Genomic DNA, 25,739 nt, shown 5'->3' with positions numbered 1-25,739 from the left:
TAGTAATCTATCTGTAATTCTTTATTTTCCAGAAAAGGAAACTGGGACCCTGAGAGATTACAAATTGTAGCTAACACAACTAATTAAAAGTAGAATCAGGTTAAAATCCATGATTTCATTCTCCTAGCCCAGAGTTCTTTCTGTTGTCATACTGATTTCTTGGAAGTAGCTGTCAGGCAAGAATCTTCCTGAGCCTCAGTTTCCCAATCTATGTACTGTGAGGAATTAGGACTCAATTACAGTTAATTTACCTTCAGTTCTTACATTGCATGATGCTGCTAATATACACTGCTTTCTCCCATACTAAAAGCTGAAAATACAAAATATCCATTAACTCTTTAATCTCTATGAATATTGAAAACATTTTTCATTCCTTCTTTACCCTTTTCCATATGTCTTCAGAGGTAGAATGAAGCCAGAAAATAAAGGATTTTTAAGCTCTTTACCTGTAAATGCTATCTGTGTAGCACACACATACACACACACACATAGCATGCACACATATATAACATGCATATTATATGCATAATATGTGAATATATGTGTTTGCATGTGTACATGTATTTGTGTATGTATATATGTATGTATTTTGGAACAAGGGAGAAGAATTAACCTGCCTTTCAAAATGTGGTAAAAGGCACTCATCATTTGTGTGTCTTTTCCTCAAGAAGGAAACAAAATCACAAACATGATGACACTTAAAGGGAATAATATGACTAGATAGGAAACTCTCTTAATCTTTTCCATCTCTTCCCAAATAGCATCAGTAATCCATCAGTCCAACAACTGAGACTCATTGTTTCTGGAGAAAGAAAGGCTCAGGTAATTACCTAGAGACTCGACTATGTCCTCCATGCTCCAGCTTCATCCTTATTAACAATAAAGAACATGGGCTATGTTTAGCAAAAGGAAGCAAAGTATTGAGAAATGGTAACTACTCTGGAGGAAATAGACTATGCATTGATCTCCCTATGGGACACAAAATATGATATTCATTTTTCTAGCTAAACACTGAGAGAGTTTTGAAATCTGAAATTCTATGATTCTATGAAATAATATATGCTTATTGATTGGTTGATATATAGGTGTTGATTGATTGATATACAGTTGGTCCGTTTTTAACTATAGTACATTCCTTTAAGAGAATTTTGGCTACTTATTAATTGAATTTATTGACTGTATTGTAATAGAATTGTATTCTATTGACTGATAGAAATCTAGTATTAAGACAAGGGAGGTGTTAATTACACTTTGGCCTTAATGAGAATGCATCTAGTGGGATGTGTTATATTCTAGATGACATATTTTAGAAAGGACACTAACAATGGTATATATAAAGAGAGGAAGTGGACTAAAATGTCAAAGATGCTTGAAATCATAGCTTAAACAAATATTTTCCCTAGAAAAATAGAAGGAATCTTCATCTTCATCTTCAAATGATGACCATACTGAAAGGATTGTCATGAATAAGAGTGTTAAGACTTATTTTACTACAGAGGAAGACAAATGGCTAGAAAACAGTGGCAAATTTTAGTTCAATAAATGCGTGTTGAATGGTTGAATTTAAGGAAATGCTTTCTAAAAGTTAGACATGTTAACAATAGTCAGGGCTGCTTCAATAAATAGTGAATTCTGCATTACTAATGGTATTCAAGCAGAAATAAGACAATTATTTATCTGGCACATAGTAGGCCTTTATAGATTTTTGTTGAATTGAATTATCTAGAATATTATGAAGGAATTTATTTTAGGATTCCCTGTTATGATCTGCTTTCTTCAAACAACTCAGGAGCATTCACCCTGGGTCAAGAGTTCTAATTTTAAGATGACTTATCCTCACAATCACCATCATCAAACAATTATGGAAATCTTTTTACCCTCTGTCTGAATATAATACCTAGAGTCTAGAAGAATCAAAGTATATTGTAATATCCTTGAGGACAGGAACTATCTTGCTTTTACCTATGTATCCCCAGCATCTAGCAAATAATAAGGCACATAATAAATGTGTGTTGACTAATGGATTGATTGATTAATTAATTGTTGATTGAAACAATAAATATCCCTTCCTGTGTGACTAAAAGTAAGATCAGACCTTCCTGGATCTGAATACATGAAAAGAATATAAAAATGTTTTGACCCAGACATTTGGGAGAAACATAGATAGGCTCAGCATTTGGAACAGACATCTTATCCATCCCATGGCTCTCTGAATGCAATGTTTCATTGTGACAGCATTTCACTTGAGTGCATTGTAAGACTGCAACTCCGTTATTATCATTCACCTGGAAAAGACAAGGAGATCTGTGCTATGGGTATTCATCAAGGGTGTACAGTGCATTGAGCTTTTTTTTTTTTTTTTTGAAGCAAATGACCCAAATAGCATGAGTTAAACAAATATTGGTAGTGTATTTTTAGAAATTCACAAGTCACTATGTTGTTGTCTCAAACAATAAAGAAGTCCTCATTCATTAATAGTCACATATTCCTAAATAATTTGAATTATTTAGAATTGCTTGATTATAGGATATTTATTTCCCAATCCAAAGCATAACATTCTGAATTGTACCTTTTTCTTTTTTTCTAAGGAAGAAATCATATTTAAATTTGGCATGATATATTATAATCTAATGGAGAAAATTACCTAATATATATGTAATATAGTGTATATTAGATTTGTAAATAGAAGTGTAGTGTTCAGAGCAAAAGGTGATAATCACATTTGATCTTTAAAAGACCACATTTAATAAGCTGTAATCAATACTGAGTGGCACATTTTTGAAAGGACACTAACAAGTTTCTATTTGAGGAAGAAGGCTAGACTTTCAAGGAAACTTGAAATCGTGGCTATGTGCAATAGAAAAGAAATTAGAGATATACTTACATAACTGCATTAATATCTAGTCTTTCCTCCCCCTTCCACCCACAATGCCCATGTCTATGGGTCAGCACAGAATAGCAGATCTCCGTGGAGAGCCACATTAGTCTAGTCTGAACTGGCCCTGAATGGAGACAAGACTTACTCAAAATTGTACTTTTCACTGGAGAACAGTTCAACCGCAGAACCAAAAGGGAAATTGGACATGACTGGATGTTCCTTTCCCTTTTTTACAGTTCTTTTGGCATTGTTAAGACTCCTTCCAGCATTGCCTCCTTCTCTCCCTTGTATTTTATGGGTAATTTCTCTGTTACTGTGTTAGGAAAAGTGCATATTATCAGAATTAATGTGTGTTGTGGTTGTTATTTTTTTAAATAACTGTATGAAAATACAATTAAATTAAGTATTTTGTGAAAAATGCATTTTCTAGTAAAATGCCATCTCTAATAAAAGATTGATACATCCAGGTGGCACAACGATAGTGACCTGGGCATAGAGTTAGGAAGACTCATCTTCATGAATTCAAATCTGACCTCAGATGCTTATTAGCTGTGTGACTTTGGGAAATATCGCTTGCCATTTTCTAGGAACATTATCCCCTCAAAAGTTGAGGATTGGTAAAAGAAAGATAGACAAAGAAAGAGAGAGATTAGACCATTTCTAGGATAAATATCTCCCTTTCATTCTGGTAATTTGCAAATAATTGCCAAGTGTTTTTGCTTTGGCCCTTCTTGGATCCCTAAATCTTCCTCCTCTTATTCTTTTGGTGGTCTTGACTTAAACAGAATTACTGGAGGATGGGAAATTTTCCATTTTAACCTGGCCTGAAAGTGGAATGGAAACTTTTTGAAAGTAGAAACCATGATTCCTGTGGAGGGAAGACTTTTGGATTTGGAGGCCAAAATTGTGTATTCAAATTTTGCCTCTGTCTGTCTTGTACCCATGAGCAAATCATTTAACTTGTCTTACTCTAATTTCCTTATCTATAAAATGAGGAGGATTAGGCTAAATGTCTTCTCAAATTCCCTCCTCCCAACTCTAAATATTGTCTCACAATCTGATTTCTTTTTTAAAGGTATCTAGAACACTGTCTGGCACAATAGCAGTCATTTCTTATCTGTGTTGATTAACTGATCTCACTGAAGGTTGGAGATGTTAGGTTAGCAGGCAGAATTGCAAGTGAGCCTTAGAAACCAGGGCTTTTTCCAGAGCACCAGCATCAGATGAGGGTGCTTCCCCCAGTTTCACTTTTTCAGCCCACAATTCTCATGACTCGTACTCTTCCATCAGCCTTAAACTACTGTCAGTAGCATTCTTCACCCCCTCACTAAGCCTTGAGCTATCACCTTCTCCCAGTATTCAGTTATACTCATCCTCAGACCTTGCCTTCCCCTATAATTATGGTTTTTGTTTGTCCTTCCCCCTTGTCATCTTCTGACAGGTGGGAGGTGATGGTCTTTAACCAGGCAAGACTGCATCTTCATTATTTTCTATACTCCCCTACCCCAATTCCTTCATATCTCTCTGTCTCTCTGGCTTTCTCTTGCTGTCTCTTTCTTTTGTTGTCCCTCTCTCTCTCTTTCTCTTTCTCCCCCCTCGTCCCTACTCTAGCACTTGCTCTCCCTCTCTTTCTCCCGCTTCCTCTTCTTCTCCCTCTCCCTTCTTCCCTCTTTTTGTCTCTGTCTCTGACTGTTTTTCTCTTGTTTTCTCTCTGTTTCTGTCTCTCTCTCTCTCTCTCTCTCTCTCTCTCTCTCTCTCTCTCTCTCACACACACACACACACACACACACACACACACACAAATTTAAATTTGTGTCACTTTGCATGATTACTACTTAGATCTGTTGTAGCAGAGATGGCTAGGTGGTGCAATGGTACACTGGACCTGAAGTAAGAAGACTCACTTTCCTGAGTTCAACTGTGGTCTCAGATATTAGCTATGTGATCCTGAGCAAATCACTTAAGCCTCTTTGCCTCAGTTTCCTAACCTCTCAAATGAACTGGAGAAAGGAGATAGCAAACTACTCCAGAATCTTGCCAAGAAAACTCAAATTGGAGTCAAAAGAGTCAAAATAACTGAATAACAACAAAAACCAGAGACAAGTTTCTGGGTTTTTTTTTCATATGGAGGACAAAGATGCTTTTGAGAATGGGAATTTTGATATGTCTTAATTCAGTTGGCACTGTATTTTGGGATTAATTTAAGCCTATTTGTCTTGTTTAAGCCTGTATTGTTGTGGTTTTAGGAAAATAGTGATAGTTTTTGTTTTTATTTTTGTTTTTTCTCCAGGACTGGTATCTTCTATATCATCATAGGAAATCATTATTCTATTTGCAATTAATAATCATCATAATAACACATTTGTATAGCACTTTAAAGTTTACAAACTACTTACCTTAAAACAACTCTATCAGACAGGTGGTACAAGTTTTATTACTCTCATTTCACATGTGAAAAAACTGAGGTGCGAAGAGATTTAGATTTGAATCGATGTCTTCTTGCTCTAGATCCAGTGCTTTTCCTATTCTATCTGCATAGATTCTCTGCTTGAGTACCATACTGGTTCTTGGAATTTGTTTCTCTAAGGTCCTTAGAATTCTGGGAATGTATCTCCTGAATTTTTTGCAATTCTTTCTCCTATCATTAGAAACCTGGAGTAGGCCAAAGATTGACTAGACTAGAGGTATTCATGCAGTTATTTATATACCTTTATGGAATCTTTCCTTAGTCATCATTTTCAATTGTCAGATTTTCCAAGTAGGTTTAGAATCTGCCCACACTGATCTCTTTAAAAATAAACTTGCGTGGCTGTGTTCATAGCTCTAGCTACTCCCCCTCCCCTTTTAGAATAGTATACAAGTTAAGCAGACATCTAGAAATGCATCTTCATCCCATTTGATACCTTCATGCTAGGTTTCAGGTTCAGCTGAGATTCTCCAGGTTCAATAATAAGGAATTTTGTTTATAGCAGTGGGATGGTGTTCTAGAGATCATAATAGAAAATGAGAATGGAAGGAAAGGGACCTAGAAGTTTTAATGCTGGAATAAATGGGAATGGTAGTATGGAGAGTGGTATGAGAAAAAGGCAAGTAAGTGTCTGTCCACAGGAGCTAATAATGCTGAATCACTGAGTTTGGGGAGCAGTGGGCACAAATTTAATGGCTTTGGTGCCAGGATAAGTCCAGTTAGTTAGTGTCTCTACTTTTCAGCATCCTGTCATTCATTAAAGGAATGGCACCCAGAAGCTGAGGGTGATGCTGAAAGAGAATTCAAGCTATGGTTTTTCATCACCAGGTACCAACCTAAGAATAATATTCAACTACCAAAATGGAACAGTGTAGGGCACACCAAAAGATATCCCACATTTGTATCATGCTCTTGTCTATGTTAAATTTAATGTTTGAATTCCTAGTCTTTCTGATGTTTAATTCTGATATCTGAGGCCCAAGTAAGAATAATAATAAATCTTTGCCTAATATTTGCCTGAAGTCTCAGTCTCTTTGGTTCCCAAAATGATTATCTGTCAAAATCTTTTTTGGAGACTGATTTTGTCATCCATTATGCTAACTATCATACTTAGCTTTATGTCATTCAAAAAACTTTATCTGCCATATGTTGTTGTGACCAATTGTCATTGATCCCACCTATTAATTTATTATTTAGAGCTAATGCTTCCACCATTTTCATATCTAACAGTACCATAAATTTGCCTTAATCATGAGGATAATAAAAGTTTTTAATCTGATAATTTGTTTAAATTCAAGGTGTATAATGTCTATTGTGATCTTGTCATAAAAGCAAATTAGTTTAAACTGAATATAGGGGTAGTAATTTCCTTTTCTAAATTCTTACAGACCATCCCTTTAGTTATGCATTCTAGAATTTTGTTAAGAACCAAAGTTAAGGACATTTGCATGTTATTTACCAGATTTATCTTCTCACTTATTTCAATAACTTTGCCAACATTTACATCTCTCCATTATGGTGGCACCTCTCCCATTTTCCCACAATTTTCAAATACCAGCAGTATTCCAATAATCACGTCTATCAATTCCTTCAGAACCCTTCCCTAGGTTTACTAAGCCTAGAGAATCAGACTCTTTGAGAACAGAAAGGTGCTCTATTAAAATTTCATTTCTCATGGGTTTTGAATTATCAATTAAACATTTCTGTTCTCTCCTTCCTGGTCTGAAAATTATTATTCTTGGTAGAGAAAACAAAAGTGTAATAATAGCTGAATAGTTCTCTCTCTCTCTTTCATGTACTATTGTCATCCCATCCACCCCCTTCTTTGTTCTTCACCATTCCCTTAATGTTATTTCTCTTAAAAATCCCCTTTTGTTGTCCTAGCTTTCATTGCAAGTTTCAGTTCATTTTAGACTTTCATGTTTCTAGAAATATTTTTAAAGAACTGATGGGTTTTTTTTGGAGTTTCATTCTGTTTGATTGTCCTTGGTATCATTTACTGTAACTGTCCTTTAAAGATCCAAACAGGTCAATGATTTCACTGGATAGTTGAATTGGTATCTTTATAATGTACCCCATTTCTTGTTTCATGAAAATAATGTACTATTATTATAAACAATAATAATGCCCACTATTTATGTAGGGTTTTATATAGAGAGTTTAAGCTTTGCAAAGTATTTTATACATGTTATCTCATTTGTTTTTCACAACACTATGAGACAGGTGCTATTTACTATCTCCATCTTATGGATGAGGAAACTGAGCATAAGAAAAGTTAAATGACTGGCCCAATATCACACAGCTAAAAAAAAAAAAGGCAATATTCAAATTCAGGTTCCCCTGATTCCAAATCTAAGACTATTCAGTATATCACATAACTACTTAATGTCTCATACCAATTTGTGAGAATATGCTGCTCTCTTGAAATGCCTTTCCCTGTTGTATCTTAGGCTCTGGAATCCTATCTATTCTTTCTCATCTCCTTGAAATATCTTGTCCTGGAGCAGCTAGATGGTTCAGTGGATAGAGCACCATCCAGGAAATCAAAGAGGACTACAGTTCTAATCCTGCCTCAGATACTTAACATTTATTAGCTGTGTGACCCTGAGCAAGTCCTTTAACCCCAATTGCCTCACACACAAAAAAATCCTGTCCCCAAATCTATGGTGCATATTATACTGTGCCCCTTTCTTCTATACTTACCAAAAAACTAAGGTGAGATGATCATTTGCCTTAAGTTTCTAATTTCTATTTAAGCAACAATTGCTTCCTTATTGATTAGAATTAATTAGAATTATTCTCTCCATTTTGAAGAATTACACTATTATAGAAGCAAGTCCAGAAAGTATCAGCTCTGCTTTTAGCAAAGAGGAATGTCCAACAGATATCTATATAGGTGAGGCCAGAACTAATTTGACTTTGGCAATTTTTAAATATAATTTAGTACTAATTTATTAAATTATTAAATTAATTCATCTGTTTCTTCCTTCTTACCAGATGGTTTGCAGTTTACCTCACCAAAATACCCCTTCTATTTTTCCTTCCATTCTTTCTTATCCAAGTTATCTCTATGTTAAATATGATCTACCATGGAACCCATTTTGTAACATCTGATGAATAAATCCCCTTGCTCTTGTGTGGAGTCTGTATTTTCCTGCTGAGCCAGCATCTTGAGTTTTGATGTAGATAGATGAGAAGGGATGTGTCTGTTCCTTCATGTCTAGGATTTCATAAGAAACCTATTAATGTACAGTTTTCACTTGCATTGATTAAATTTAACAAAGCAATCATAAAATTGTTGTTTAAATGAGCCGTTTTGAACTACTTTTTGTTTTCTTTTGTATATTTCTAAAAATATTTTCTAAATATTTCTAAAAATAAAGATACTTTAGGACTGATACTGCTGATGTGGAGGAAATAGCTGTAGTGCACTTGTCTAGTGCCCTGACTACACAGAACTGGCCAAGTATCCCCAAAATTTACTAAGTGAGATGCTCAACCAGATAAACATCAATGGGAATCAAAATTCTTTAGCTCTAAACTCTCCTTTAATGATATGTTTCTGTGGAAATTTCTACTTGATGTATTTCATCTTTCTGTGTTAGTTTTGCCTTTTGGAAAATGGTAATAATATTGGCCTTTTCACCGTACTGATGGTGCCAAAAGCACAGTTTTCCAGAGTAAAGTTGCTGGATGTAGCAGTTCTTAAATGCTAGTTTGTTTCTTGAAAATAGTCAAAGAAAACTGCTAAATTCAATAAGAAACTCTGACTTTTCCCCCAAGAAAATATATCATTCCAAGAAGTTTTATGAAATTCAACCAAATATCTTTCTACTATTGTATGCCTCAATACTTCTATCATGAAAGAATATAGAAGATTTTAATGGAAAACAATTTCTTCCCTCTTTGACTGTTTGAGGGCAAGTATTCTGAGAAAGTTCAGACCTGGAAATTTTCTGTTAGAATAAATTGGTGATGTTACCTAGCACAAACAACAATTAGATAGCAGCTGATATTCATCTCTTTTGTAAATTTCTAGGTAGTTCAGTGGATTTGTTGGTGTGTTGGATTAAGAATTAAGATAATTTGAGTTTGAGTCATGTTTTGGACACAAAGTAGCTGTGTGAGCCTTAGTATAAAGCCTCTATCAGTTAGTTACAGTTTCTTCATCTGTAAAATGGGGAAAATAACTCTTCCTTATAAGGTCGCTTTGAGGATCAAATGAGACAATATGTGGAAAATGCTGTGCAGGCTTAAAGTACTACATAGATGCTAGTTTTTATAATTATTTATTATTGTTATTTTTAGTAATCTGCTGCCACCATTCAAGGAACTGAAGGTGACTTTTTTCCCTTTCCACTCTATAGTTTTAAAATGGCTATCTTTGATTATAATTCTCCTATCACATGCCCAGTCAGTCAATACTTTATTATAGGATGAAAATTACATATCATTAGCTACTTTTCAGATATACAGCATAAGTATTAAATCTAGCTTAGTTTCATTGTGAAGACAGACTTATTTTATCCTCAGAGCAGGTGGATCTTTTTTATCACATACATCCCAGTTTAGGAAAAAAATTCAATCATTTCTTTTTGTTGTTTGTCTAGTCATTTCACTCATGGCCATTTGCATTTTTTGGCAAACATATTGGAGTGATTTCCCATTTCTTTCCCCAGTTCATTTTATAGAGGAGGAACTCAAACAAGATTTTGACTGTAAGAGGATAAATCTTCATGATTCTAAGCATCGCACTATATCCATTGCAGTACCCAGATGCTCCAGTAATTTCTTACTGGGGTTCAGAGAAAGATCCTCAATTTCTAGGTCAAAAATTATCCTCTCAAAAAATAGCCTAATCCTTATTAGGCTTATGTTCTTAAAGAAACTTATTAATGAAGTGCTTTCCAAGAATCTATTAGCACTTTATTAACAAGTTTCCTTTTTCTAGGCCCTTTGACTCCCAGAAACTGTTCCTATTATCTCTCTTGAGCCATGCACAGTGGGGAACAATAGAATCAGGATGACAATGCAGTACTAAGAAAGTCAAAATAGATTCTGGGGTTATTATACAGGTATTTGGAGTTTCTGTTTAATTAATTGAGAACCTTATAACCCAGTCTAGAAATCTAGAGGTCAGGATGGTGTAGTTTATCAGTTTCAAGATAGTAGCCAAAACTAAGAAAATTTTTATAAGTCTATAGCCAAGTCAAGGAAAAAGAATCAAAACTCATCAAGCCTCCTTTAGGTGAGAAACTTTCTTTATATCCTCCCAGAATAAACAATATCTGGTGACTTAATGTCTTATTATATGCTCTGTGAACCAGGTTCATACAGCACATCTGAAAATTTCTGATAAAGCTTGAAGGAAACTTGTGGTTTTGTAAATTTTATTTATTTATTTAATATTTTCCCCCAATTACATTCAACACATTTTTTCCACATTACTTTTTTTTTTAATTTTGAGTTCTAGTTTCTCTCCCTTATCCTCACCCACAATTAAAAAACCACATGTGAAGTTATACAAAACATTTCCATTAAAGTCAAGTTGTGAAAGAAAGCATACATTTTCCACCTAAGGAAAATAAAAACCATCAAGAAAAATTAAGAGAGAGAGAGAGAGAGAGAGAGAGAGAGAGAGAGAGAGAGAATGCTGCAATTCAGATATAATCAGTTTCTTCTCTGGATGTGGATAGGATTTTTCATCATAAATGCTTCAGAGTCGTCGTGGATGATTGTACTACCGAGAATAGCAAAGTCATTTACGTGTCTCATCCCAGAACATTGATATTACTTTATATACAGTACATTTCACTTTGTTGATGGAGGACTTTCCAGGCTTTTTTTTCCTAAGAGCATTCATCACAAACATATAGCACAGTTACAGGACCTTTCCTTAATTGATGGGCATCCCCTCAATTTCCAATTTTTTTTGTCCTAAAAAGAGAACTGCTATAAATATTTTTTGTACATATAGGTCATTTTCCTTTTTAAAAATCTTTTTTAGTATTCAATCCTAGTAGTGCTGTTATTAAGAAATATTGTGAAGCTTGTTTCTTAACCCATCTCTCTCTGTGAGTGTATGAAACTTGTGTATTCCTTGCTGAACAATGTAGCCTACTCAACCTGAGTCATACACCTTCATTTATGTCCTCTGCAGAAAGTGTACCCAAGAACATGTTGAGGGCCTTTCTTTAGATATCATGATATGACATGGATATCAATGGAGCATACAGATCTCCATTTGAATCCTTCATTCCTACTACATAATCAATCTCATTGTAATAGCAACCCAAGGGGGAATAAAGCTTCTTTGTAATGTTTTTTCATAATCCACATTTACATTTGCATCCTTTAAACCCTTTTAGTTTATAACAAAACAGCAGCAAATACATTCTGAATGAAATTATTATTTGTGTGTACATCTTCAGCACAAGTTTTTTTAAAAAATGAAACGTTACTATTTATCCATGAAATCAATTCAAGAAAGTTACAATTTTTGAAACATCATACTAAATGTTGCTCAAAGATGAAAAAAACAGAGCTGCCTTCAAGTAATTTCTAATCTATCAAAATCATAATTTTTTTTCAGAGCTGCAAATCCTTGTCCAAGGATTCTTAATTTTTTGTTCTATGGACCCCTTTGTCAGTTTAATCTGATAAAGCCTATGGACTTTCTCTAAGCACATAGAATAAGTCACATAAGATTACAAAAAAAAAAAAAAAAATATATATATATATATATATATATATTGGAAAACAGGTGTCAAAGTAAAAGCTAAATTTATACTATAAGTTAAGAACTTTTGAATTCAATCTCTTCAATTTATAAAATAGGAACTGAGAAAGTAAAAATGATACATCTTTTTTTTTTTTTATTTTTTTTTATTTTTATTTATTTATTTAATAGCCTTTAATTTACAGGATATATACATGGGTAACTTTACAGCATTAACAATTGCCAAACCTCTTGTTCCAAAAAAATGATACATCTAAAGACAAATAGCAAAGGACAATAATCTGGGTCTTCTACCTTTGTATCTGTAGTTTCAATAGCAATCATCTTTTTTTTTTTATTTTACTATGTCATGAAAATATTTGTTTTATTTCATACATTAAAAATAAAACATGTTTTAAAGTTGTTGGAATATATCTAGAAAATTTTCTATAACACCAAACTACCTTTACAAATTAAGCCAAATAGTCTCACCTTGGTAATTTTCATTAGTATTAGTTTCTAGTTTCCTTTATCCCAGGAATCCCAAGAAAGAAATCTCTATATTACATTAGTGATTTGAATTTGGATATCTGGGAAGTTTTATCCAGCTTATATTTTGACTCAATTAATACTTTTTCAAACTAATTTCCAAATACTTTTAACTTCATTAAAAAAAATGAGAAAAAAGTCTGTAGTATTCAGACAATCCCTAATCCAGGACATCTTGAAAAATTAGTTTATGTCCTGGAATCTTGATAGTCCCAATTCTAAGGCCTTGGTGGAGCATTTCATAAGATCTGCACAATGTGTCAAAGGGATGTGGAGAATTTGACAATGCTTTAATGAAAATATAGGAAATGAATTTAGTTCAGGATAAATGACTAAAATAGGCATCTTTGATTTAAAACTTCTTACTTTGATTTAAAACCTCTTATACATTTTGGAACTATTTCTATGTTTGGGAGGCAAAATGAATTTTCCTTTCAGCTGACATCATGTACACCACAAAATTCCACTTGTGTAGAGAGCTGAATCTTTATCCAATTTAAACAACATCAAGGCAATTTTTTACTTATGTAGTAGTGAAGTTAAGTAGCATTGTCATCTTTTCAAGTATATGAAAAGCAGCAGTGTGTGGCACTTTATGCAAGCTAAAACTTAAACCCTCCTCCATAAATTGCTCCCATGATCCAAAAGATTCCAGAGATCAAGATAAAATCTCCAGAGATCAACCTGGGACCTTGACTCCAAATGAAAAAACAATCTTTGAAGCTTAGCTGTGGCAATTGGCATGGGCTAAAATAAGAAGAAATAGGTTTTAAAATGGGCATATAGAACAAAATTAGTTTCACTCAACAAACATTCATTAAATGCCTCCTCTATACAGCATATTGCTGGAGACAGAAATGGCAAACCACTTCAATATCTTTGCCAAAAATCCCCCAAATGAGGTCATGAAGAGCCAGACAGAACCGAATAGGAAATACAAAAATAAATAAGATTTAGACTCTTCATGGGTGATTTTCTTGGTCTTTCTTTAAGGAAGAGCAATTCCAAAAATAAGTAGGAAAGAAGTATATTTGAAGAATAGGTAATAGCTAATACAAAAGAAAATGGAGGGTATCAAGTAAGAATTAAGCACAAAGCCAGTTTGTCTGGGCCATATGTATAGAGCAATAAAGGAGATGACACATGAGGTTGAAAACATAGATGCGATTCAGGTTACTATTGTATTTGTTTTTGATTTTACGAATATATATATATATAGATATGTATTGTTGACAGTTAATGTGAAATACACATCCATATACATATATACACAATATGTACATGTATATATATAAATATACACATATCTATACTATACAGATGGACATGTATATTATACATACATATAAATCCTTACAATCTTTGAAATTCACTGAAAAAACTTCCTTTCAGTTGTTTAACATTCTTTCTTTAACCCTGTGACAAAGGTTTGATCCTGCATCTCATTCTGTTTGTCAGAATACAAATGAATTTGGAGCTTTTTAAAGATCTTATCATCAACCCTTCATTGTCACATAAATGGAAGGAACAGGTGGATCCACGAGGCAAGAAGTTCTTATTGAGATTTTTAGTGTCTTTCTTAAACAGCAACACAGAAGAAAAGCATGAGCACTGAATGGATTTATTTTAATCTGATATACTTAGGGGGGGAAAAAATCTTCTTCCTATGAAAGACAATCTCTAAACACTTCATTGAAAGCCAGATCAGGATCTTGGCTTATAAAAGCATTCCAAGCAACAGATGTTAAAATGCTGAGCAGCTTTCAGATTGGAATCCATAGATGTAATTGATTGTGGAGCTCTGTCTTCAAAACTCATTTGCCACTTCTTTTGTTGATTGCTTTTTGAGGTCTTTAAATATGGAAAATAGTGTTTGTTCTTCCCTGCTACATATATCAACTGCCAACACAAATATTGAACTTGATGGTTTATGACCCTGAGCCTAAGCTGAGGATTTAAAATAAGAAAATGAGTAAGAGACTAAGAAAGGTGTAAAAGCCTTAATCCCCACTTTCTGCTTCTTATGCTCTATCCAATACCCTCTCTGCATACCATCACAGAAAATAAGGATGTATCCTCTTCAGACTGGAAACAAACTAGAAATGAACATTTCTCTACCATTTAGAAGTACTCTTTGTATTTTATAAAAAAGAGAAGGCTTGAAAAGATTTTAATTAAATTGTCAAAAGGTTCCTCTCCTTATTTCAATGTATTGCATGGTTAGATAGTCAGAAGCTATATATAGGGCCTGTGCTGCACATACATTAGGAACTTAGATTTAATTATTTAATTTTCACAAAGTTTTTAATGATTTAAAGGTCTGGGGGGAGACAAGGAGACAGACAGAGAAACAGAGAGAGAGAGAAGGAAGGAGAAAGAGGAAGAGGAAGAGGAGGGGGGCAAAGAGGAGAAGAGGGAGGAGAGGGAAGAGGAGAGAGGGAAAGGGGAAGAGAAGAAAGAATTTAAGAATTTAGGAACCATGGACAGTGAAATGAGGTACTATTGAGTTACTTAGGACTGAATTCTAATAGTCTCTATTTCATAGCACCACCACTTTCTCAATTTTCTGGTATTCCATATCATGTTTCTAGAATTATAGATTATAAGGACTTGAAGGGATGTTAGAAAGCAAATAGTATGACTAACCTACTCATTGATTGATTTTGGAAATGATAAATTGTGATGAACTTTTAATAAAAGTCATATCACAATAAAATTAGAAGTGTAGAATATAGGCTGGGTGGCTTAAAAGCTTATGTGCTTACCAGAAGCTATTACATTCAGCTGGATTCTTATTTTCCTCTTTCAACTTAATCAGTTCCTTATGGGATTTTTCCCTCTTCAATATAATATTCTCAGATAGTCTGTATCTAGAATAAGAATATTAACCACTTTTGGTGCTACTTATAGAGAAAAGCATTACCTTTCCATGTAATTTGACCCAGCTTGGTTTTCTAGGAAACATTTTAATGAAGTCTTTAGAGGAGAAGAGATATAACAAATTGAATTGAGAATTGAAAAGTTATTCTAAGTATAGAAGGGGGAGTGAAGAGAAGGCAATTGAAGTTGAAATAATAACATATAAAGAGGTATTTAAAATAGAGAAATGATTGTTAAAGAAATTATTTCTCAGCACTTAGGAAAGAGGCAATCATTATGAGCTAGCATGGGTTGATTCATCAAAAGCAAGTCACATAATTCTAACATCATTTACTTTATTGACAAAATTTATAATTATTATTTGTAGATTATGTTTTAATTAATTGATGCTAATATCAATATTGTACTAAGATTGTACCAAGAACTTTCATCTTCATGAGTTCAAATCCAGCCTTAGATACTTACTAACTGTATAACTTAGCTGGGTAAGTCACTTAACTCCTTCTGCCTTAGTTTTTTCATTTGTAAAATGAGCTAGAAAAGTGAATGGCAAACTATTCCGGTTATTTTTGCGAAGAAAACCCCAAACATGGGTTCATAATAAATCACACAGACCTGAACAACAATTTTTAGAAAGTCATTGGGTTCATAAGTCATACAGACCTGAACAACAATTTTTAGAAAGTCATTTTCTCATATCAAGCCTAGAGTTTCCATTTACAATTTCCAGAGTCAAAACTCATTACATATATTTTTGTGTATATTTATATATGTTATATATGTGTATGACTCACATGTATACAATATATGTATGTTTACACAATATATTATATTAAATTTGCATAATTACTATTTTAAACAGTATTTTATCTTCCCCAAATTACATGTAAAATCAATTTTTAACATTCATTGCTATTTTTTTAAAGCTTTGAATTCCAAATTTTATGTCTCCCTTCTTTCTCTCCCCCCTCCCTAAAACAGTAAGCAATCTGATATAGGTTATATATGTGCAATAGTGTAAATAATTTCCATATTAACTACTAAGTATTTAGGGGACTCCTTAGTGAGACACTTAGAAGACTCCTAGTGAAAAAAGTCCCTCTCTTTATACAGATCTACAAGTGTTGTGAAAAATAGAGTATTAGTAAATTTTCTGGGGACAATAGGATGTTAAATGATTTATTTAGGATCACAAATTCAGTACAGGACAGAAATAAGATTGAATCTAGTTCTTTTTAACTCTGATGTAATCTCTATATATTAAGCCACTACAATGATGTGTGATTTAATTATATTGATGATATTAAGAGATGGGTATGAGTGATTAAAAGGGTTGCCCAAAGTTGAGAGGAGGGAGGGTAAGAGGACAAACATTTATAAAGCATCTACTATGGACCAAATAGAAATATTATCCTCATTGATCCTCAGAGCAATCCTGTGAGATAGGTATTATTATTATCCCCATTTTGTAGATGAAGAAACTGATATAGACAGAAATTAAGTGATTTCTTCGGAGTCACACAGTAAGCTGAGGCTGGATTTGAACTCAGGTCTCCTTGACTTAATGATCTCTATGAACCTAGCTATTCCTAGCTTATGTGCACTTTTCCACCTAACCTTTACCCTAGTAGTGGTACCTTACTTATGCATTTTCCATTACAGAGAGAAGGAATTTAATGAAAGAAAAAAACTTAATTTAGTAACTGAATGGATCTACAGGATAAAAAAGAATGGAATCTCAAACCTGGGAAAATGGTCAAAAATAAAATCTAATTGGCATGGAAAACAGAAACTAGTATGAGCAAGAAGATAATGAGTGTCTTCTGGACTATCTTAAATTTCAAATATACAGTCTAACATTTCACACACACACACACACACACACACACACACACACACCTAGCTTTTTATCAATTCCACAGCCAAGTATTATCATAAATCAGTAAAATGACTTTTCTTGCTTTTGTGGTTGTTCAGTCATTTTTCAGTTATGTCCAACTAACTCTTCATTGCCTCATTTGAGGTTTTCTTGGCAAAGATGCCAGAGTGGTTTGCCATTTCTTTTTCCAGTAGATTAAGACAAACAGATTAAGTGACTTAGTGAGTGTCTGAGGCCACATTTGAACTCATATTTTCCAAACTCTAGCCCCAACACTAATCCACTGAACTACCTCGCTGCCTCCTTCATTCACTAGCAACCAAAAATCGATTGATTGGGCTTTAAAATTTAAGATTTTCTGTAATTCAGATCAATTTATCCATTTCTCTTGATATCGCCAATCTGAGCATAATCAATCAATAAGCAATTTTTTTGTTAAGCATGTAATACATACCAAGTGTTGGATCTTTGGGGTTATTATTTACCGGTATCAGACTTATTTACTAATTCAGATTTTAACATTTTGGCATCCTCATGTAATGGATCATTTTCCTTCTGGGCCACCCATCTTTTTGCTTATTTTTTGATAGTAACCTCATAATAGCTGACATTATGTGGCATTTTGTGATTTGAAAAACATTTTGTGTACATTATCTCTTTTGACCTTCAGAACAACTGTGAGCAAGGTACTATACCCATTTTCCAGGGAGGTAAAACAAATTTCAGAGAGGTTAACATAAGGTAATCATGATCACACAACCCATAGACGTCAGAACTGATTCAATTCCAGATGTTCCTGATTCGAATTCCAGTGTGTTCTATGCTGTAGGATGCTGTATCTCAAGATAAATTCACAAAGCATGGTTATTTTTCTCTTTGAGCAACCAATACTTCACATCTTACTTGCTAGAAAAAACTTCTACTGCAGTAGCTAATTTCTTTCCTGACTCTGGCAAGCTTTCACCTTATATGACGAAGCATAAGATACAGGTTCCCTTGGTTTACTTGGAAGGTCCCAGTATTTATTCCCAAGAAAATAGCATAGACCTATTTTACAAACATACACAGTTGGGAAAAATCTCTTACTGCAGATACATTTACTAAATCTGTAAGAAAGTTTAAAGCACAAGCATTTTTTACAGGGCAGGGCCTATATCTCTTATTATTAATTAAATGTCTAAAATTTAATGTCCTCATACATAGAGTAAAAAATCATCTCCATTAATGACAATATTATGACCAAGATTAAAGGCATTTTTTGAATAATGACTAGCCTTTCAAGGATAGACTATTTGTCTATGAGTAATACTCCCAAATCGTGTGTGAAATATCCTATGGGACTCACAATTGATATAGGAAGCACTATTTTAAAAAATGGATCAATTCTAGTATCTAAAAAGTATTACCATACACACTATGAACTTACAAATACATTAGAGAATAATATTACAAGTGCTGTCTTTTTTTAAATCACAACACCATTTGTATTTCTCTTGTTCTAAAAACATCTTACCTACTCTGCATAAACTTTTAAATATTATTAACAGTAGCTCAGCAATATCTACTTATTCTTTTACTGGGATGAAGTTTCTTGGACCCAGTGATTTGAATTTTACTAAGACAGGTGTTCTTATACCATCCTCCTGACTTCTTGACTTTAAACATCCTCATAACTATTTTGTTTTACATTTTCCAGTATAATAACATTCTCCTCGGGAGAGAAAAGAGGAACAAAATAAGGTTTAAGCATTTGTCTTGGTCTCCATCAACTTTTATTATAGTCTGTTCACCTTGGGCACCAGTTCCTATTCTTTCTTTAATCTTTTGCCATTTTCTAATGTTTTTCTATTTTTTATTAAAAATTCTGGTTAAGTATAAATCAAATAAATCCAAGTAGACTGTCATAGAAAGATAGAATCTCTAAATTAGAAAGAAATGTATAGATCATTAATTCCATGCCATTCATGAAACATGACTGTTCACAACATTATAGGGCTGCATAAAGCTTAGAATGGAATAGATCTCAAAAGAATATCTTCTTCACCCACTCACTCTGAAATGTATCAATTTTCATTTCCAGAAGAGGCAACTAAGATCTATAATTTTAAGTGATTTTCTGAAGCTCACAAAGATAAGTAGAAGCGCCTAATGAGAAATTGGATGTCCTTTTCATTCCACACTACCATATATGATCAAATAGACCCTATCTAGTGATAGAATATCTTAAAAGCAAAACATTACATTTTCAAACATGTCTAATGTTTTGGAAATTCTTCAATATTTGAAGCCAATATCTAAAACTGCTATCCATTGCTGTTAGTTTTCATTACTGGCATCAATAAAGTATTCATTCTTCTACAAGGTATTTAAAGTATGAAGTATGTAAGTCAATCAGAATTCCCCTCAAGTCCAGCTAAAATAGTCCAGATGGAAGATAACATTCCAGATTTGTTGGGATCAGAACATAGTTGAATTATCACTTCTCTTTTTCTGAATGCTTCTTTTTGAGGAATACAATCAAAGATCAAATTTATGTTTTTGATAGACACATTATATCATTGACTCATATTATATTTTTACAATACTAAAAACCACCAGATTCCCCCCATTGCTGCAACTTTTTAACCATTTTTTCTATTTTTAGGGCCTTTCAAAAAAATCAATGCAAAAGGGAAAAACCATAGGAGACATAAAAAAAGAAGTGAACAAAGCATTTATTGGTTTACTGTAGAGGACAGAACTTTGGAGAAGTATACTTGAAAGAAGTATATGCATTCTAATATATTTAAGAGGCCAGTGAGCTGCTTCCAGGTTACAATCAAACCTTGGTTTTTTTGTTTTTTTTTTAATTAGCTTAACTATACATTCTACACACTTCCCTCGGGATGAGAGAATCATTATCTCATCAGTTCCACAGAGTTAACACCTTGTTTCAAGTATACTTCTCTGAAGTTCCACCCTCTAAAATTTACATTCAGTCTCCTTAGTTCTTTTTCAGAATGCAGAAGGCATTTCCTGTCCAAAGTCTGTTGGGATCTTTTGGGTTCACTGAATCACCTAAAAGAACTAAGTCTTTCGTAGTTGATCATCACACATTCTTGCTGATATTGTGTATAATGTATTTCTGGTTCTGCTTGTTTTCCTTAGCATCACTTCATGTAAATCTTTTCAGGCCTTTCTAAAGTCAGCTTGTTCATCATTTTTATAGGACAATAATATTCCATAACCTTCATACACCACAACTTGTTCAGCCATTCCCCAACTAATGGGAATCTACTAATTTTCCAATTCTTTGCTACCACAAAAAGAACTGCTACAAACATTTTTGCACATGTGGGTCCTTTTCCCTCCTTTATGATTTCCTGGGGATACATTTTCAGTAATGACTCTGCTGGGTCAAAGGGTATGCATTGTTTTATAGCCCTTTGGGCATAGTTCCAGAATTGCTCTCCAGAATGGTTGGATCATTTCACAATTCCACCAACAATGCATTAGTATCCCAGTTTCACCATATCCCCTCCAACATTTATCTTGCAGTTGGGCAAAATAGCTCCTAATTATTGCTTTAATTACCTTTTCATTGGTGGTCAGTTCACCTTTTCTGATAACCTGAATAGTTTATATTTTTATAAATACTCATCCATTTCAGTTAGATTATCAGACTTGCTGTAATAAAGTTGGGCAAAATAGCTCCTAACTGTTGCTTTAATTACCATTTCATAGGTGGTAAGTTCACCTTTTTCATTTTTGATGCTGGTGATTTGTGTTTTTTTCCCTTTTTTCTGATCACATTAAATAATGATTTACCTATTTTGTTGATGTTTTTTATAAAACCAACTCTTAGTTTTATTTATTAATTCAATAGATTTCTTAGCTTCAAGTTTATTAATCTTTTCTTGGAGTTTCAGAACTTCTAATTTGGTATTTAATTGGGAGTTTTTTATTTGTTCTTTTTCTGGCTTTTTTAGTTACATGTACAATTCATTGATCTCTTCTTTCTCAATTGTATTCATGTAGGTGTTTAGAGATATAAAATTTCCCCTAATAACTGCTGTGCCTACATCCCATAAGTTTTGGTATGTTGTCTCATTATTGTCATTCTCTTGAATGAAATTATGGATTGTTTCTCTGATTTATTGTTTGATCCACTTATTCTTTAGAATTAGATTATTTAATTTCCAATTGGTTTTTAGTCTATCTTTCCCTGGCTCTTTATTAAATATAATTTTATTTCATTGTGGTCTGAAAATGAAACATTTTCTATTTCTGACTTTCTACATTTAGTTATGAGTTTTTTATGCCCTAATATATGGTCAATTTTGTGTAGATGCTATGTACTGTGAAAAAAATACGTATTCCTTTCTGTCCCTATTGAATTTTCTCCAGAGATCTATCATGTCTAGGTTTTCTAGAATCATAGCAATCTCCCTGGCTTCTTTCTTGTTTATTTTGTAGGTAGATTTGTTTGATTCTGAGAGGGGAAGTTTGAGGTCCCCCACTAGAATAGTATATTCTGTATATTCCTGTAATAGGCTTAACATCTTCTCCAAAAAAATTCTCCAAGAATTGCCTGTTCTACCACTTGGTGCATACATATTCAGTCTCTTTACATCATTATTTACAGTACCCTTTATCAAGATACACTTTCCTTCCTTATCTCTTTTAATAAGATATATTTTTACTTTTGTTTTATCTGAGTTCAGAATTGCTACCCCTATTTGTTTTTTACTTCAGATGAAGCATAATAAACACTGTTTTAGCCTTGTACCTTTACTCTTTATGTGTCTCTTTGTGTCAAATATGTTTCTTGTGAACATATTGTAGGATTCTGTTTTTTAATCCACTGTGCTATTCACTTCCATTTTATGGGAGAGTTCAACCCATTCACACTCACAGTTATGATTACCAGCTCTTTATTTCCCCCCATCCTATTCTCTCCCCTAAATATACTTTTTTGTTCTCTCTTTCCACTCTGTCCTTAGTCCTGTGTATGTTTTTTTTATCAACCCCACCCATTATTTTATCACCTCTCCCCCTTCTCTTACTAATGTTTTTTTACTCACAACCTTATCTTTTATCACCCCTCCTTTTTCCTAATGTTTCTGCCCTCTCTTATATCCTATTCCTCCCTTTTGTTTTCTTCTTTCTCTTCCTACTTTTTAATAGGGTTAAATATTTATATATCCACCTGAATGATTATTTCCTCTTAAAACCTCACTTGATGAGATCAAGTTTCAGAAACTGCTTATCCCCATCCCATATTTCCCTCTATTGTAATAGGTCTTTTGCACCTCTTCATGTGAACTAATTTTCCCATTATACCTTCCCTTTTCTCTTTTTTCCAATGCATACCTTTTTCTTAATGTCTTTGATTTCTTTCATGTCATCACAGAGTCCATTAACAATCACACCTTCAGTCCATGTGATGTCCCCCTCTGTCTGCCCCAGTGACCAACACAGTTCTCAAGAGTTACACAAATGGTTTTCCCATCTAGGAATGTAAACAGTTTAACCTTTAAATAATATACATATATTTCCTCCTATTTACCTTTCTAAGCTTCTCTTGAGTCATGTGTTTGTAGATTAAATTTTCTGTTTAGTTCTGGTTTTTTTCAATAGAAATGAAAGTTTCTTACTTCACTGAAGCTCCATTGCCTTCCCTGAAAGATGATGCTGAATCTCACTTGAGTAGTTAATTATTGATTGTAACCCTAGGTTCTTTGCTTTCTGAGATATGGCCCCTGAAATTCTTTATTGTACAAGCTGCCAGATCCTGCATAATCCTGACTACTGCTCCTTGATATTTTAATTGGTTTTATGTGGCAACTTGCAGTATTTTTTCCATGATAATGTAGATCATGTTAGAGTTTGGAAGCAATGTTTCTTGGAGTTTTTCTTGTGGAATCTCTTTCTAAAGGTGATTACTACATTCTTTCAATCAGTTTTCTCCCTCTGTTTCTAGAATATTGGGGCAATTTTTCTTAACAATCTCTTGTAGAATGCAATCCAGGCTCCTTTTTTGGTCATGGCCTTCAAATAGGACAATAATTTTTAAATTGTGTCTTCTGGACCTATTTTCCAGATTGGCTATTTTTCCAATGAGACATTTCAAATTATCTTCCATTTTTTTCATTGTTCTTAGTTTGTTTGACTGATTCTTGCTGCCTTGCAAAATCATTAGCTTTCATTTGCCCTGTTTTTTTTATTTTTAATGTGTGATTTTCTTAAATTAGATTTTGTATAACTTTTTCCATTTGGTCCTATTGTTTAAGTTCCTTTTGTTTAAGGAACTGTTTAAGGTCCTATTGTTTGGTTCCTATTGTTTAAGAAGTGGTTTTCTTCAGACAATTTTAATTTCCAAGCTGTTGATTCTCTCATGCATACTTTTCATTTCCTTTCTTATTTTTTCTTCTACCTGTCTTATTTGCGTTTTAAAGTCTTTTATGAGCACTTGCAAGAAGGCTTTTTGGGCTTGAGACGAATTCATATCATATTTTCTATTTCTTGCTCATTTTCTTTCCTTTTTTTTTTAAAGTATTTCCTCTTTTTTTACTTTTAGATTTGAACTTTGCTTCTAGGGTAAGCTTCCTGTGCAGCTCTGAGACTTGGTTTTGAGCACAGGGGTCCCTTGTGTTTGCAGGGGATAGTTTTGCCTGTTCTTTTCATGAAACAGCTTGATTTCCCAGAGTTTGCCTTCTGAGCTGGGACTGGAAACTGCCCCACTGATTTGCTCCTCTACTGAACCAGAACTGAAGTTCTTAGTTGCTGATTTGCTGTGATTAAGACACTCTCACCAGCTTTCCCAGAATCTATCTGAGCTGGACTGAATGAATACCCTTTTCACTCCAGTGAGGTTTTTTTGAAGTTTTTCAGTCTATCTTGAGCTGGAGAGTGGTTTTGTGCCATCAGACTCTATTTAGAGACTTGGATTCATGTGGTTTTCAAGGGAAATTGGGAGCATTCAAGCAGCTTCCTGACTTTATTCCACCATCTTGGCTCTACCATCATTTTCTCATTAAGAAAAAAAACAAACAAATGTTTTGCTGTCCTTAACATTCTTCACCAACCTCAGCTTATTTTGCATTTTATTGTTTCCCATTATATTCTTCCAGATTATGTCATATTTCTGTATGATTCTTATAAGTTATACTGTACTTTTGTATTCTGGTCAATTCAATTTCAAATGTCTTTCATATTCTCCATTCCAGCCCAATTTGCCTGCTAGCTATTCATCCCTCACAGTACACCATTTTGAAATTCCATCCCATATCCATTTTTTGCACAGGTGATCCCCATACCTTAAGCATATACCATATTCACTTTACTTTGAGTATACTTTGTATTTCCTCACCTGTGTTATGTCTTATATGCTTCCAGATGAATATAAGCTCTTTAGTAACAATAAGGATCTCATTTTGCTTTTGTATCTCTAGTGCCATGCACATACTACTTTATTAAGGTTTCTTGAATTAAATTAAATCCTCTATTTGTCCTTGCTTCCATCAAACTATCTATGCCCTTTCTAACATCTACATTGCTAACTTAATTTCCGGTGTATTCATATTGGTATTTTTTCTCCTTCATCAGAACTATCTATTTTTGTTTCCCCAGAATGTCATTCTTTTAAACATTTCAAAGAGAATTCTTGACAAACTTTTATTAACAGAACTGAGTATTGCAACTGTGTTTGCAGAACTGAGAAGTCAGTGGTAATAATAACAATTAAAAGTAATTTTGACTGTAATTGTTCTTATTTTTCATCCATTGTAAATAATTACTTACCTTATGTTTTATTGTTTGTGACAGTATATAATAAATAGTGCAGTCATTAAAAAAAGAATGTCATTCTTTAGTATGTCTCACTGCTCCTGGGCAGATTTTCTCTTTAAAAATTTCAGTCCTTAGCATTCTACTTTATCTTTTCTTGGAACACATTGAAATTTGCTCTCTGAAAATAGACTACAAATTTGACAATATCTGGTTTTCTTCTCTTTCTTTACCACAAATTCTATTACGGAGTGCTCATTTCCCCTCAATGTTCCCAAAATCCCTACTTTAACACACTATTCCTTCTTAGTGGTAAAGATCAAGCCCAAAATTACTGTTCCTTCTTAGCCAAAAATAAGACCCAAGATTACCCTTACAGATGTAAGATTAGATGATAGCTTGGCTGAAACAAAATAAACTCGAGACTAGTAGAATATATAGTTTAGTTGTTCTCTTTTCATATTTGGGTGGAACTTTAAAACTGACGATGGTCTTTCCCCACAATAACCCTAGGAGGAAAATAGTCTAATTAGTATAATTCATATTTTACAAGTGATGAAAGTAAAGCTGGAGAGGTGTTCAAAGAATAACTTACCCAGCA

General features: G+C 33.5%; 1 protein-coding gene across 7 annotated transcripts in view; it reads left to right on the top strand.

Moving 5' to 3' along the window:
* The window catches only part of PHACTR1 (phosphatase and actin regulator 1), a 622,984-nt gene that overhangs the window by 289,643 nt on the left and 307,602 nt on the right, over window positions 1-25,739 (top strand). The window lies entirely within an intron of this gene.

The sequence above is a fragment of the Sarcophilus harrisii genome, chromosome 1 (assembly GCF_902635505.1).
Source record: "Sarcophilus harrisii chromosome 1, mSarHar1.11, whole genome shotgun sequence".
Classification (NCBI taxonomy): domain Eukaryota; kingdom Metazoa; phylum Chordata; class Mammalia; order Dasyuromorphia; family Dasyuridae; genus Sarcophilus; species Sarcophilus harrisii.
This window is presented reverse-complemented; position numbering and strand designations above follow the sequence as displayed.